Here is a 14,606-nt window from a genome sequence, read left to right on the forward strand (position 1 = left end):
GTTACACCCTCTTTCTCCGATACTAATTCTTGGTGACTTCAATTTCCCCGCCACAAACTGGTCAGATATCACGTTAGCGGCATCAAAACGTAGGTCCGATGGCGACTTTGTGAACACCTGTCTCACATTTGGTTTGTCACAAATAGTCCATTTCTCAACCGGGCAAGCTCACAAATCAGCAAATATTATCGACATCATCTTCACGTCACACCGAGATAACATCCTGTCAGTTTCACAGCTTCCCATGCTTAGCGATCATATAACAATTCATGCTACATACCAGTGTCACATCCCTCGCCCTGAAAAGGTGAAAAAGAAAATACCATGTATGATAGAGCAGATTATCAAAAAATTATTGAAATGCTCACTCAGTTGTGCAGTTGGTTCCTAATTGAATTTAACCGGCGCTCTGTAGACATCAACTGGACACTTTTTAGAAATAAAATGCAGGAACTTATCAAGGCTCATGTGCTCACAATCACTGTAACGGAAAACATAAAATCACTCTGGTTCAACAATACACTAAGCCGTCTACATAAAAGAAAGAAGCGGTTATTTCGGGAGGCTAAAGGGACTTGTAGCGAAGGAGCTTGGAAAAAATACTACGATGTTGACAAAACATTTGATGTCTTGGCAAAAACAGCAAAACGATCATTTTATTCAGCGACCCTACCTTCGATGCTGAGTAACAATCCAAAAAATTCTGGAAAATCGTAAATCCCACTTACTCCAAGCCTCTATCGTTGCTCGACCCAGACGGGATCTCTATTGCTGACCGTGACGCTGCCCGAGTGTTGAATTGTACTTTTTGTTCTGTGTTTACCCGCGAGCCTGATACGACCTTACCAGAGTTTCCTTTTCTTGATCACTCTTTAATGCCTGACTTAACATTCGAGCCCTGGGGAATCACAAAACTTATTGAATCGCTGAGACTTACTTCATCTGCTGGTGTGGACGGAATTAATGCAAAAATACTAATGTACACAAAGTGCGTTTCAAGCGTAATATTATCTCATATATTTCAGCAGTCCCTTTCATCAGGCATGGTTACGCAAGATTGGAAAGTAGGCAAGGTCATTACAGTCCCCAAAAAAGGCCCTTCACAGTCACCCAGTAACTATCGCCCTCTATATGTCACTTGTGTTTGCACTAAATTAATGGAACATATAATCCACTCGCATGTTGTAAACTTTCTAATCTCTTGTAAGTTTTTTCATCCCAACCAACATGGGTTCCGCAAAGACCGCTCGTGTGAGACACAGTTAGACACAGTTAGTCAATGACCTTAGTTGGAGCTTAGATAATAACGTCCCCGTTGATGCCCTAGTTTCAGACTTCGAAAAAGCTTTTGACAAAATTCCCAACAGATGGTTATTTTTAAACCTTTCATCCCTTAATCTCCATCCGCACGTATATGACTGGATTTGTGACTTCTTAACTAATCGCCAGCAATTTGTGTATGCTAATAATACCGCTTCTTCCAGGTCTCCCGTACTCTCAGGTGTGCCTCAGGGCACAGTCCTCGGTCCACTACTCTTCTTAATATACATTAATGACATCACAACAAATATTTCATCTACCATTCGCCTATTCGCGGACGATTGTGTTATCTATCGCCCTATTAACAACACCAACGATATATGTGCCCTCCAAACTATACTTTCACGAATTGAATCTTGGTGCAAAACGTGGCTAATGTCATTATATGTTAATAAAACTTCGTAATTTCTTTACATCGACGACATTCATACATAACGCCTGACTATGTACTCCGCGGCTGCGATCTTTCTTCCACATCAGCATGTAAGTACTTATGTGTTCAAATATCTCATGATCTGTCTTTGTCCGCCCATATTACAACAATTGCTAACGAAGCCAATTGTGTCCTGTCTTACGACGTACTTTACTATTAGCTTCTTCTTCTGTCAAGTATCTGGCCTACGTAACCCTAGTTCGTCTAAAGCTTGAGTATGCATGCGCAGTATGGGACCCTCATATTTCTTATTTGACTAAATCCCTCGAATCTGTCCAAAATCGCGCAGTTAGATTCATCTTTTCCGATTACTCTTATCGTTCCAGTGTGACTACTATGAAATCTGAATCTAACCTGCCTAACCTCGAGACACGACGCAAAGTCAACAGACTTAGCCTCTTTCACAAATTCTATCACTTGTCACTTGCTGATCTAGAACCAGCTCATCGCACCTCCGTTCGAACGAGTCATCAAAAGCCGTTTATCCGCCTCGCGCACATACCTCTGCACATCTGCATTCCTTCTTTGTCCAGACTGCAGTCGACTGGAATGGCCTGCCTGCCGATGCCACACTCCACACCAGCACCGCGAATTTTAAAAAAAGCTGTGGAAGATCTTTTTATTTATTCTTTGTAGTTAATTGTTTATTTTCTGTGTTGCCATGTACTCCCCTCATGTTATACCCCGTACTGGGGCATTTGAGGTGTACAATAAATAAATAAATAAAATATTCGCCTACCACTTCCAACTCCTCGCTGCCTATCTTAAACTGCTGTTCAGTTCCCAGGCTCTTCAGTATTACCCTAGTCTTCTCTATATTACTCTTTAGGCCTATCTGTCTTCCTCCCCTGCCTAGATTATTTATAATTTGTTCCAGCCGGTCTTCTGAATTACCTAACAAGGTAATGTCATCAGCGAATCAAAGATTACTGAGATATTCGTCGTCCACCGTGATGTCCAAACGTCGCCGATTTCATGCCTTTAAATGCACTCTCCAAGCACGCTGTAAATACCACTGTGGAGAAGTTGTCTCCTTGCTAAATACCTTTCTTAATTACAATTTATCACTTTAATTATGCGGAGCTGTGGTTGCTGTATAGCCGCTTAATATATCTTCCAGTATTTTCACATGTGGGTCACCTGCACCCTGATCTCGCAATGCCTGCATGACCGCTGAGTTTTAGACCTAATCAAATGCTTTCTAGTAGTCAATGAATGCTATGTATAGAGGCTCGTTATATTTCGAGCACTTTTCTGTCACCTAGTTTACAGTGTGAATATGGTCGATGATATAGTATCCTTTCATAAATCCTGCTTGATTCTTTGGTTCATAAATGTCTAAGGTTGTCCTGATCCTATTTGTGACTACTTTGGTATATACCTTGTACCTAACTGATAGTAAGCTGATTTGTCTATAATTTTTTAAGTCCTTAGAGTCGCCTACGTTATGAATTCAGATAATGTTAGCGTTCTACCAAGATTCCGGTTTTGTCGATGTCATCAGGCATTGCGTATACTGAGTGGCCAGTTTTTCTAGCACTATATCCCCTCCGTCCTTCAATAAAGCTGTAGTTACCTGACCCTCCCCAGCTGCGTTCCCCCTTTTGATAGCTGCTGAGGGTTTCTTATCCTGGTCCTTTGTTACTGTTGGAACGTCTGATTGCTCTTCATGACAGCCAATTTCATTCTTGTCTTGACTATTATGGCTACTGTAGAGTTTCGTATAGAACTCCTCAGCTATCTTATCTTGTCTATGTTACTAATGACGTTGCCTCCCCTGTCCCTCAGTGCATACATCTCATTTTTGCATACGCCTAATTTCTTCTTTACCGTTTCCAGGCTACGACCGTTCTTTAGGGAATCCTCAATTTTCCCTATGTTATACTTTTTTTTTTATGTCTACCACCTTGCACCTTTTGATTAGCTTGGATATCTCTGCCAGTTCTATCCGGTCTTTTGGGCTGGAGGCTTTCATACTTTGGCATTTATTATTGAAATCTTTCATCTCCTTTCACAGTTTGCCGGTATCCTTTCTAATAATTCTACCGCCTATTTCTACCGTGCACTCAGTAATGATAGCTGTAACATTATAGTTCATTGCTTCTAGACTAAGGTTAGTTTCCTCGGTTAGCTCTGAGTACCTATTCTGCAGCGAGAGCCCGAATTCTTTGACTTTTACAGTTATTTCTAATTCGTTGATGGACTTCTCCCTAACTAATCTGTTCAGTTTCCTCTTAAAATCCAGATTAATTCGAGACCTTACCATTCTGTGGTCACTCATCGCACCTTTCCGATTACCTCTACATCCTAAGAACACAGTATGAATGCAATTTCATTTTTAGTCTCCACGTTAGGCTTTTCCATTTCCACTTCTGGTTTTCCGTTTGCTGAAGGAATTCAGTATTCGTAAGTCTCAAGCTTGATTTTTGCCTAAATTAGCATTGAAGCCGGTCATCAGTACACTATAATGTGATTTTACTGTCCCCATTCTGATTCTACATCTTTATAGAACCTTTCAACTGCCTGGTCGTCATGACTACATATAGGTGCGTATGCTTGTACTACCTTCAGCTTACAGCGCTTAAATAGAGTAGTTACGATGCAAGCTTTTTGTTTCATCACCCTGAATATGCCCACCCGAGGGCGAATGCATCTCGCGTATTCCTCAAATCCCCCAGTCCTTCGCGCCACTCAGCCAGCAGGAGGACCGTTCGCCTGGATGCAAAGTGGCACGTCATCCGGAATTCGCTTTCAATGTGAATTAAATTCTGTATAGACCCTCTTGCTTGTAGATCAGTTGTCATCTTTGCTACAATTCAGAGTTCATGCAGGGATGGAGTGTCATTTGGCCAATGACTGCGGGGCAGAAGATTGGTTCATTTCTAACACATACCAAATATAAATATTCGTTGTCCTTTCAATGATGAAACAATAAACCTACTCCTTTGAGCTATGTATTAGAAGCAGAATGCTTTGTTGTGTAGTATCATTAGTGCATAAAAATTGAGCTATGCTCCACTTCATGTGCCTAGTCCAGGGTTTCAGAAAAACTGTGGTTAAAATTGAATGTTGAATCCAGTGCAGCCAGAGAGCATCCAAGTTATCTCAGACCGTCGAACTTTGCGATATCATGCTAGGCTAGTTCGCAATCAGGTATATCAGGCCCACATGACTTACTTTTGAGCAGCGCAGCATTTTCAAGTCAGTAGTTACAATTAGATATTGTCATATGCGAAAATGCAGGGCTGAAAATTTGCAGAGCACGCCTTGCATATCACAGAACTCAGTAAACCAAAATGTACAGATGTTAGGATATGGGTAACCGTCTTTCTCGCAGAGCGTGAAATCTCGACCTACCAATGCAGGTCATTAAATCACCGGTATGTATAAACATTTGTGAGTACTTTATAGACAACAACGATATGAAATTAAAAAAGCCGAAATGAGATCGTTCACATAATCAAATAAATAAGCAGTAAAAGCTGAAATGAAATCACGTGAGATGCCAAGGTATGTTCTTGAAACGTCAATATGATATCCCCCCAAACCGTCACCTTTCCTGCTATCATCGCTCTTTTCTTTTGGCTCCCAGCTGCGCCTATTGGTCCAATGCAGCATCAACCTCGGTGTGTGGTTTCGCCACTCTTGTATCGTTTCCGCTTGCCGCCTCCACGTGCGATCCTTAGGGGAGACTTCAGTTGCCACTTCGCTGCAAACTCTCGCATCGTGTTTGCTGGCTGTACTTCCGTCGTCTCCGGCAGCGCCAGCGCCATCAGTCCGAAGATGAGAAAAAGTGCCGCCGCTACGGTGTAGAGAACACCCTTCAGGTATGGCGCCCGGACCTCGTTGAGGAACGGGGCTACGCAGGCGCCCACTCGCCCACAGGCGTAGCAGAAGGACAGCCCCGCTCCGCGCACCACCGTCGGGTAGAGCTCAGCCGGCATGATAAAGAGGGTCAGGACGCAGAGGTCGAAAATCAGCATCCAGATCACGACGGCAACCCCCAGGATGTGACCGGAAGCGCGAAACATGTGCCCCATGGCCAGTGATCCGGTAACGACGGCCATTGCAAACAAGCTGTTTGCAAGCGTCCTGCGTCGACCGGCAAACGTGATGATGAATACGTTCACGGGTATAGAGGGTAGTTTCAATATGGCAATTGCAATGCTTGCCACGCTGTTGGAGCTCATGACTTGGCCTGTTACGAGCTTGAAGTACACGGCGAAGAGGACGAACCAGCAAGCGAAGAAGACCAAGGACTGCTGTCGCAGAGTTTGGTTCCGCAGCAGTATGGTCACGTACATCTCTGCGAAATGCGAAAGCATCAGAGACGTTTAGAGACGTTAGAGACGTTATGATGGAGCATGGTCTCTCGATACGTGAATCGTAACGACTGTGGCGATGATTCTGCCTCTGCCGCCAACGTCGAGCATTTTTGTCAAAGCTTTGCCTGAAGATACCTCAAGAGAACGCTGTGTTTAATATACATATTGTTACGGTGCGCAATATCTAGATGACGACGACGCACTGGTGTGGTGTTGTGAAGAAGACGACGCTCAGGCTAAGCTGGGTTCGTGATGGTGGTGCATGCTTCTGAGAGTAAATTATCTGGCGTTTACCGCTGTGTAAATTTCCCTTAACATTTGGTGGAGGTGCAACCGATTATAGACCAGCTGCGCAACAACCCCGATTCTTCCGCCAGCATGTTTGTGCTCCACAACGAGACATTATACAGACGCAATATGCGTCCAGATGGCGCGGACCTTTTACTGGTTGTTCCGGCTCATCTGCGCTCTACTGTCCTCGCCAAACATCACGACAACCCTACAGCAGGACACTTGGAAGTATCACGCACGTACCACCGTGTGCAACGACGATTTTTCTGGCCTGGTCTCTACCGCTCTGTCCGTCGCTACGTCGCCGATTGTGAGCTATGTCAGCGCCGTAAGACACCCACGCTTCAACCTAGTGGGCCCCTGCAACCAATCTCAGTGCCGACTTGACCGTTTTCTCGTGTGGGCCTCGATCTTCTTGGGCCTTTTCGACGTCGACTTCTGGAAACAAATGGATTGCTGTGGCGACTGATTATACTACCCGACATGCTGTAACCAGGGCCATCCCCACCAGCTGCGCCTCCGACGTTGCTGACTTTCTTTTGCATGACGTAATCTTGATTCATGGCGCTCCGCATCCATTGCTCACAGATCGTGGAAGCTGTTTCCTTTCTAAAGTGGTTCATGACCTCCGCTCATGCGCTACTCATTAACAAATCACCACGGCCTACCATCTGCAAACGAACGGTCTTACTGAGCGCCTTAATCGCACACTGACCGACATGCTATCTATGTATGTGTCCGATCACCATCGTGACTGGGACATCTCACTTTCGCCTATACCTCCTCACGCCAGGACACCGCCGGACAATCTCCCTTTTATCTACTTTTCGGCCGCGACCCTTTACTCCCCTTCGACACCTTGCTGCCTCTTGACAACTCTTGCTGTAGTTACGCTTCGGACGCCATCGCCCGCGCTGATGCCGCCCGCCACATGGCTCGAGACCGGCTTGGCGCGTCTCAGTCTTCACAAAAGCGTCGTTATGACCTACAGCACCGAGACGTCCACTACCCTCCTAGTTCCCTCGTGCTTCTTTGGCTTCCGGCCCGCCGTGTGGAGATGTGCGAGAAACTTCTGCATCGTTACGTGGGTCCTTACTGCGTCCAGCGACAAGTCACCGATGTGACCTATGAGATCGCCCCTTTACAGCCCAAGTATCCTTCCACAAAGCCTCATCTAAAAATCGTGCACTTCGCCCGTCTGAAACCATACCGTTCAAGTTCTCCTGTATAGGCAGCATCGGGGCGGTGCTTCTCTCGCTCGGGGAATACTGTTACGGTGCGCAATATCTAGATGACGACGACGCACCGGTGTGGTGTTGTGAAGAAGACGACGCTCAGGCTAAGCTGGGTTCTTGCTGGTGGTGTGTGCTTCTGAGAGTTATCTGGCGTTTACCGCTGTGTAAGTTTCCCTTAACAATATATACTATAGTGAGGCAGACCAAAAGTAAAGCAAAAATAAAGTGCCTCTGCCCATGCCACTATGTGAACATTTGGAAGAAGGTGACGGGATTTTAGAAGCGGAAGTTTTGGAATATGTTTAAAAGAGAGAACAGAAGAGCTATAACCCCCCACTAAGTGACTGGAATGTCCTATAGTGTGAAGTGATTGACATCTGACTCTAAAAACCGCCTAAAAACCGGTGCCGTTAGCCCCTTGGGTTGTACAAAATACGAATACGTATTCAGCCAAATAGATGAGTGCGACTGGTTGATAATATTCCTTGCCTACACCTCGTCGTACAGGTGGATTTCACCACTCTGTGCCTTATGCGCTGATTCAAGACGATCGGAATGGCGCTCTGCGTACATATATTCCACCGTGGCCGTCAACCGACGACTAGCAGTCCCATATCCTGGATGGGAAAGCTATTAGTATACAGCTGCTGCACGTGGGAAACGTCAGCCGACTACAGCCGGCCACTTGTGCTTTACAGATGGCGGCGTACCGCTCCGAAGCAAGCTCGATCCTTGTGCTGTGTTCGCGTGGCAATTCCCTGGCAATTCAAACAGTCAATTCATGAAACGCACGTTTAACACTCAGAGGATAAAGGATCAAGTATGTTACCAGTTTCTGATATAATTGTTTAATGAAGGTTGTTCAACGCTGCGGAATTATTGCAGAAATCATTTTTATGGTTCTGCAGCCCTGATTGTATGAGAGGGCCTTAGGTACCTCAATGCTACAATAAACAATTAGGAGGGATGATAGCTCTTACCACGTGCTCTTATTTCTTCACGCACGACGCACGACTCACGTGGTTTAGAGCTCATATACCCATGTCCACTAATGCAGGCAAGCAGCGTGAAAAACGCGTTCAGGAGGCCAATAATCGGCCTATCTAACCGCAAGGCAGAGCGAGAGGGTAAAGCAATTGGCAGAGCGAAATCTTTACATTGCATATTCCCTATACTGTGATGAATTGTCTTGAATCTTGCAACCGAAGATATATTTGAATTAGAACTTTGGAGAAGTGCCCTTCTACCGCGACAACACTATTTCTAGTTATAGCCGGAGGAACAGTCCCTGCATTTTTACATAGACGACATGCATGGCTGAAATGGCAAGCGCCGCTATGGCTTTGGCTTTTCTATGAGTGGGAGAGGTCACAATCAGGCCTTCCAGAATCCTGCTTATAGGCCTTGCCTACGGATAGGATAAAGAGGGGAACTGCATCTTTGTCGCAGCTTAAAACCTGCACATAATAAATAATCGTCCTTTATAACTGTTTATATGACAGATGATAGTTGAATGGTAAAATATTTGAGCACTTTTCATGAATTCACAAGCTTGGCGGCCAACAAAAAGTTTAAATCATTACTACGCAAATATTTATGTCCTATTTTTTGCTGCGATTTGACATTTTGCCGATTGCTTGATTGGATTTCAGCAGTAATCTTCCGTACGCTGTTTACAACGCGACGAAGGTGCATTCGCTATGTTTTGTCTGCGTCCAAGATAGACAACTATTAGAATTTCAACACAATACCAGTATTGACATAATAAATCAGCCAACGTGGGAAGGCTGGGAGGCGGCCCTGTCCAGCTCTTTCGTCGAGCCCCACGGGCAGCGGTTTTTACCAATGGTGTCTCGGACTAGGAACCCGACCAGCCTTCCCTTAATCTAAGCCAATGTCAATAAATGTTTTCATCATCATGATTTTTTTCTCAACAGGCGTTAAGTTATTATAAATGTCCCCTTTAAAGAAGGCATGATCTCTACAGCTGGTAATCGAGTTTAAATTTCTGTGCTCTTCTTTAAAGCGCCTAGTTGCAAAATAAACATTTTTTTGAAAAATAAAAAGTGAATAATGTAACTTCCCCGGCACAATTGTAGTTGATTAGTAAAGGGGCACGACAACTGGGGCGAAGGACGTGAGTTGGATCCTAGACACGGCGCCTGCAGTTCGATGGAGGCGAAATGCAAGGCGTTGGTGTTGTGTATAATCTCAGAAGACCGCACTGAATTACAGATTGAAGAAGTGCACAGCCTTCAGCTGAATCACTTATAAGATGTTGAGCTCCCACTAACCTAAATACGTAACTCTAGAATTTGTGTTATTTGGCCCCCTAGTTTTTCTTCCTTGGGTTTCTGTTCCTGGCGCAAAATATGTGAAACGAATATGTCTGCTAAAACGGGCTACCGCGGTTATAAGTAAAAAGGAGTACCTTGAGACTGCGAGGCGATGTCAGAGCTGCAAGTGTCCTGTTGATGCCGTCTCTGTTCAAATATGAGCTCAGACAGACGCTGTTTAAAGGTTTCCACGTCGGCGTCGTTGACGCGCGCTGCCCACGACAGCACTTTCTCAGCCCGCTTCAGATCCCCGATGCCAAGTAGCCAGCACGGCGACTCTTCCATCAAGTACACGGCAAGAATCAGGGTGCAGGTTGGCACCATATATGTGATCTGGACGACCTTCCAGTCGAACACCAGCCTGTAAACTAGCGTGCTGTACAGATGTGCCGTGAGGCTGCCCACGGATGCGGCGAGGCTGCAGAACAGGGCTCGATGCTTCGTATCAGTAACTTCGAACAGCACCACGACAGATGAGACGAGGACACTGACGGCCCCAGCAGACAGGAAGGCGCGAAGAACGGCGAAAGTGAGCACGGTTCTGGCGAAGACCAGGGATATTCGCGCAAATGCTATCCAGAAAAGCCCAAGAAAGAGCAAGGGGCGCCTTCCAACCTTGTCAGCCGCGATTCCTGCCAAGGGAGTGGTAACTACTCCTCCGAACATGTAAGCAGCTATTAATGCAGCCAACATCCAACGTCGGCCGCACACTAGGCTCCATTCCTTGACGATCGAGTTGATTTCGCTGCCAGAAGCGGGATCGACCCCAAAGTTCCAACCTGCGTCGCAGGCAATAGTACTGCGGTTTTCAAAGCTGTGGCCTGGTTCGGAAGGAACTGGCGGCTCGTATCGAAAGCACTGGCTAGGCGTTATGCCATCGGCGTCGATCGGCAGGCTGGCATTCCTCCATACCTCTGCGGCAATGTGGGCGTATTCTGCTGGGGCCTTGCACCAGTGGTCGACGGGGTGTGCCAGGATATTGATCGCCGCTGCGTGCAGCACGGTTGTGAAGAAGGCCAGTGTGGTGCAGAGAAGAGCGAGCCTCTGGAACCAGCCATGGACAAAAATGAGGATGTGGTCCAGTGGCGAAGACAACACGACTGGGGCGGGTGCTGTAACGGGAGCGGAAGATTTGGTGCCGCCCTCTTGCGGAGCCTCAGGAGAGAGGACAGTCGAGATGGTTGCTGCTGTGACCGGAGCGGAAAACAATGTGCAGACCTGGCGGGGGATTTCGGGGGACAGCTCAGCCAAGGCGGTTGTTGTAACTGGAGCGGAAGACTTGGCATCGGCCTCCTGCGGTGCTTCGGTGGAAGGAACGGCCAAGCTTACTCCTATGACAGGTAGTTTAACAAAACTTGAAGTTGGGCTAGATGGTGCATTGTAATTTGACTGAAGATGAAGCGCACGGGAAGACGCACACAAGAGAAGAAGACACAGGACACGCGCTAACTCACATCTGGTTTATTGCAGCAATAACAGCAAATATATGCTGAAAAGGGTTCATGCGCAGTACATAAAAATCCCATAAAGACAGAGGAAAAGATATAAGGAATATTACAAAACATTATCAAGGAATATCACAAAACCCGATCAAGAAAACTGATCTCTGCCTTCCAGAGCCGCACCGACGAATCGCTGACACACCTATCTCCCCTTTTCCCGATATGGAATGCCTCCAACAGCTCACGCGCTGTCTTGTCACGGCCTCTGCCCAGAATCTTAATGTCAGCCAGTCGCGGCTCGCACGCAGTGCAGTTCGCGCAATGCGCTGCCAAATTTGACCCTCCACTCCTTAAAGCCCGCAAATGATCCCCTGCTCGATCATTAATACAGCGCCCGGTCTGGCCAATGTAGGCCTTCCCACAGGTCAGCGGGATCTCATAAACGACCCCCATGCAGCAGTCGACAAACCGCTTGGCATGTTTTTTCTCACAACCGCTCGGTTTTCCAGCACGCGAAATGCGTGAGCAAAGCTCCGCCATCTTCTTCGGAGCGGAGAACACCACCGGCACGCCATGTCTGTTCGCCACTTTCTTCACGTGGTGCGCAACCTTATGCATATACGGTACCACTACAGGTTTAGCCGTATTTCTCACCGGAGCAGTTTTCTTTCCAAACATGGCTCGCTTGGTTTTCCGGAGCAGGGCTTCCGTCACTGACATAATGACCGCGCAGGGGTACCCAGCAGACAGCAACCGCTGTATTTGCCTATTAAAACTCGACTGCACAGCATGCGGGCACGACTTCGTGAGGGCAGACCCTAAGCATTGGCTAGCGATAGCTCTTTTAACAGTTTTAGAATGTGCCGAAGAGTAGGGCAAAAGTTGTTTCTGTGCCCGCGGAGCGTACAACCAACAAACATGATCATTCCCTAAAGTAACGTTAATATCTAAAAACTGCAATGAACCCTGTGAAGGAAGTTCATGAGTGAAAACCAGACCTCTCCCATTCTGCCGAAAGTTGTCCAAAATCCCACCCACCGCCTCAGTGTACGTCGAGTTTGGTAGCTTGTTAAGAACAATCAGAAAATCATCCACGTACCGGAATACCTTTAGAACACCTTCCCCTTTAAAGCTCTGCTCAAGGGCGCGGTCAACAAAAGCTAAAAACACATTACAAAGAACCGGGGCAACACAAGAACCAATACATATCCCTTGTTTCTGGCGATAAAATCTGTTCTCAAAAGAGATAAACGTAACACTAATATAAAACTCAAGCAAACGCATAAAATTATCCACTGTTAGACCACTAGAGTTCTGAAATTGCACAACCCCACTTTCTTCAATAGCATCTCTAACAGCAACGAACAGGGCAGCATGAGGCACAGAATAATATAAATCTTCCACGTCTACAGAGAATACATAGCCAATCGACTTATTATCCTCGAGAAAGCTCACCACTTCATTCGAATTCTTCGTTAAAAAGGGGTCTTGAAACTGCAGTGAATTTAAATGCTTCTGAAGGTACTTGCTTAAAACATGCTGCCAAGTACCATTTTCACTAACAACAGACCTAAAAGGCACATTCAGCTTATGTGTTTTAGCCGTAAAAAACACTGAGAGGGCATTGCACCTAGTACTAACAATATCATTTGCTAACCTGTCGAGAACCAAGTCTTTGCACAAGGCAGCCGCTTTACCCTTCACTCTAGTGGCGCTGGACTTTACTTCCTCGAAATTCTTGGCGATAGCATCTTGCGCTCTCCTGTGGTATTCCTCTTCAGTCAACACCACAAAGCCTCCTTCCTTGTCAGACTGAAGCAGTCGTGACTCATTATGCTGGAAGAAGGAAACAACCTTCCCCCACCCATCCTTGGAACGGCCCGCGGAGGTCCTGGCAGTTTTCATCAGCGCGTCCACACCATCAAGAAGGCATCTTTCTTGGTCTTCTCCTGCAGCCTTCCTAGCTATTTGCCGATTGAGCGCAAGCAATTCATGGCCCGGTACACTTGGTTCCTGGCAGAATTTGGGACCCTTGCTTAAAATATTGGAAATGTCCCCCGGCAACACCGCATCACCAACCACTGCCACATCAGTAGCCCGACGAACACAGCTCTGCCTGCCCTCAGTTGATTGCAAGGCTTGGTTCAAGGTCTGGGCCCAGAGGAATTCCGTCAGATTAGCCGCATGGCGTCTAATGGCACGTAGCTTGATCTCGGCTAACCAACCAGGGTCTAACGCATAACACAGGGCCCGCAAATGGTCCTGATATCTTCGCACTTGTCGCCACAGCTCGGACCTCAACAATTTAAAAAAACTCTTCAAAAAGTATCCAGGCGGTCTCAGAAATCCCAGAAGGGCACTCACGTCCATCGGCAACAGACCCTTCCGATTCTGGGCAGAGGCCGTGACAAGACAGCGCGTGAGCTGTTGGAGGCATTCCATATCGGGAAAAGGGGAGATAGGTGTGTCAGCGATTCGTCGGTGCGGCTCTGGAAGGCAGAGATCAGTTTTCTTGATCGGGTTTTGTGATATTCCTTGATAATGTTTTGTAATATTCCTTATATTTTTTTCCTCTGTCTTTATGGGATTTTTATGTACTGCGCATGAACCCTTTTCAGCATATATTTGCTGTTATTGCTGCAACAAACCAGATGTGAGTTAGCGCGTGTCCTGTGTCTTCTTCTCTTGTGTGCGTCTTCCCGTGCGCTTCATCTTCAGTCAAATTCCTATGACACGGGCGGAGGACATGGTAGTGGTCTCCCGAGGAGCTTCGATGCGAGGCACGGCGGTCCGCTGTTGGGAAGGTCGGTGGCTGGAGCGCTGACTTTTCTTCGTCTTGCGAGATCCTCTGACGCTGGAGTCCATGTCAAGCTGGAATGGAGGCTATCGATCAACTTGCCGTCTTGATCGGTGACTGGCAGCAGTACGTATTTATGACGGCGCCTTTTTTGTGGACAGCCTCGCTCGTGTGCGTGCGCACTTCTCTTCTTTGTCTGCAAGATGTATGGACAATCAAGAAAAAACAATCATTTGCCTACGGACAATAATTATGTTAAATTTCACTTATTACACGCTTAAGGATATTGATATTAGAAAGTTCTGAAAAGAGCAACAGCCGTTATTTGTGTCTTGAAGATCGATATCTGTCCAAAAAAGGAGTATTGTCCTCTCCTTCTGTGTGGCCAATTTTTCCTTATGGGTGTGTCAGCGCAAAAACAAAAAAA

Source organism: Amblyomma maculatum, chromosome 6 (genome assembly GCF_055883805.1).
Source record: "Amblyomma maculatum isolate TAMU_Amacu chromosome 6, ASM5588380v1, whole genome shotgun sequence".
In the NCBI taxonomy this organism is placed as follows: Eukaryota; Metazoa; Arthropoda; class Arachnida; order Ixodida; family Ixodidae; genus Amblyomma; species Amblyomma maculatum.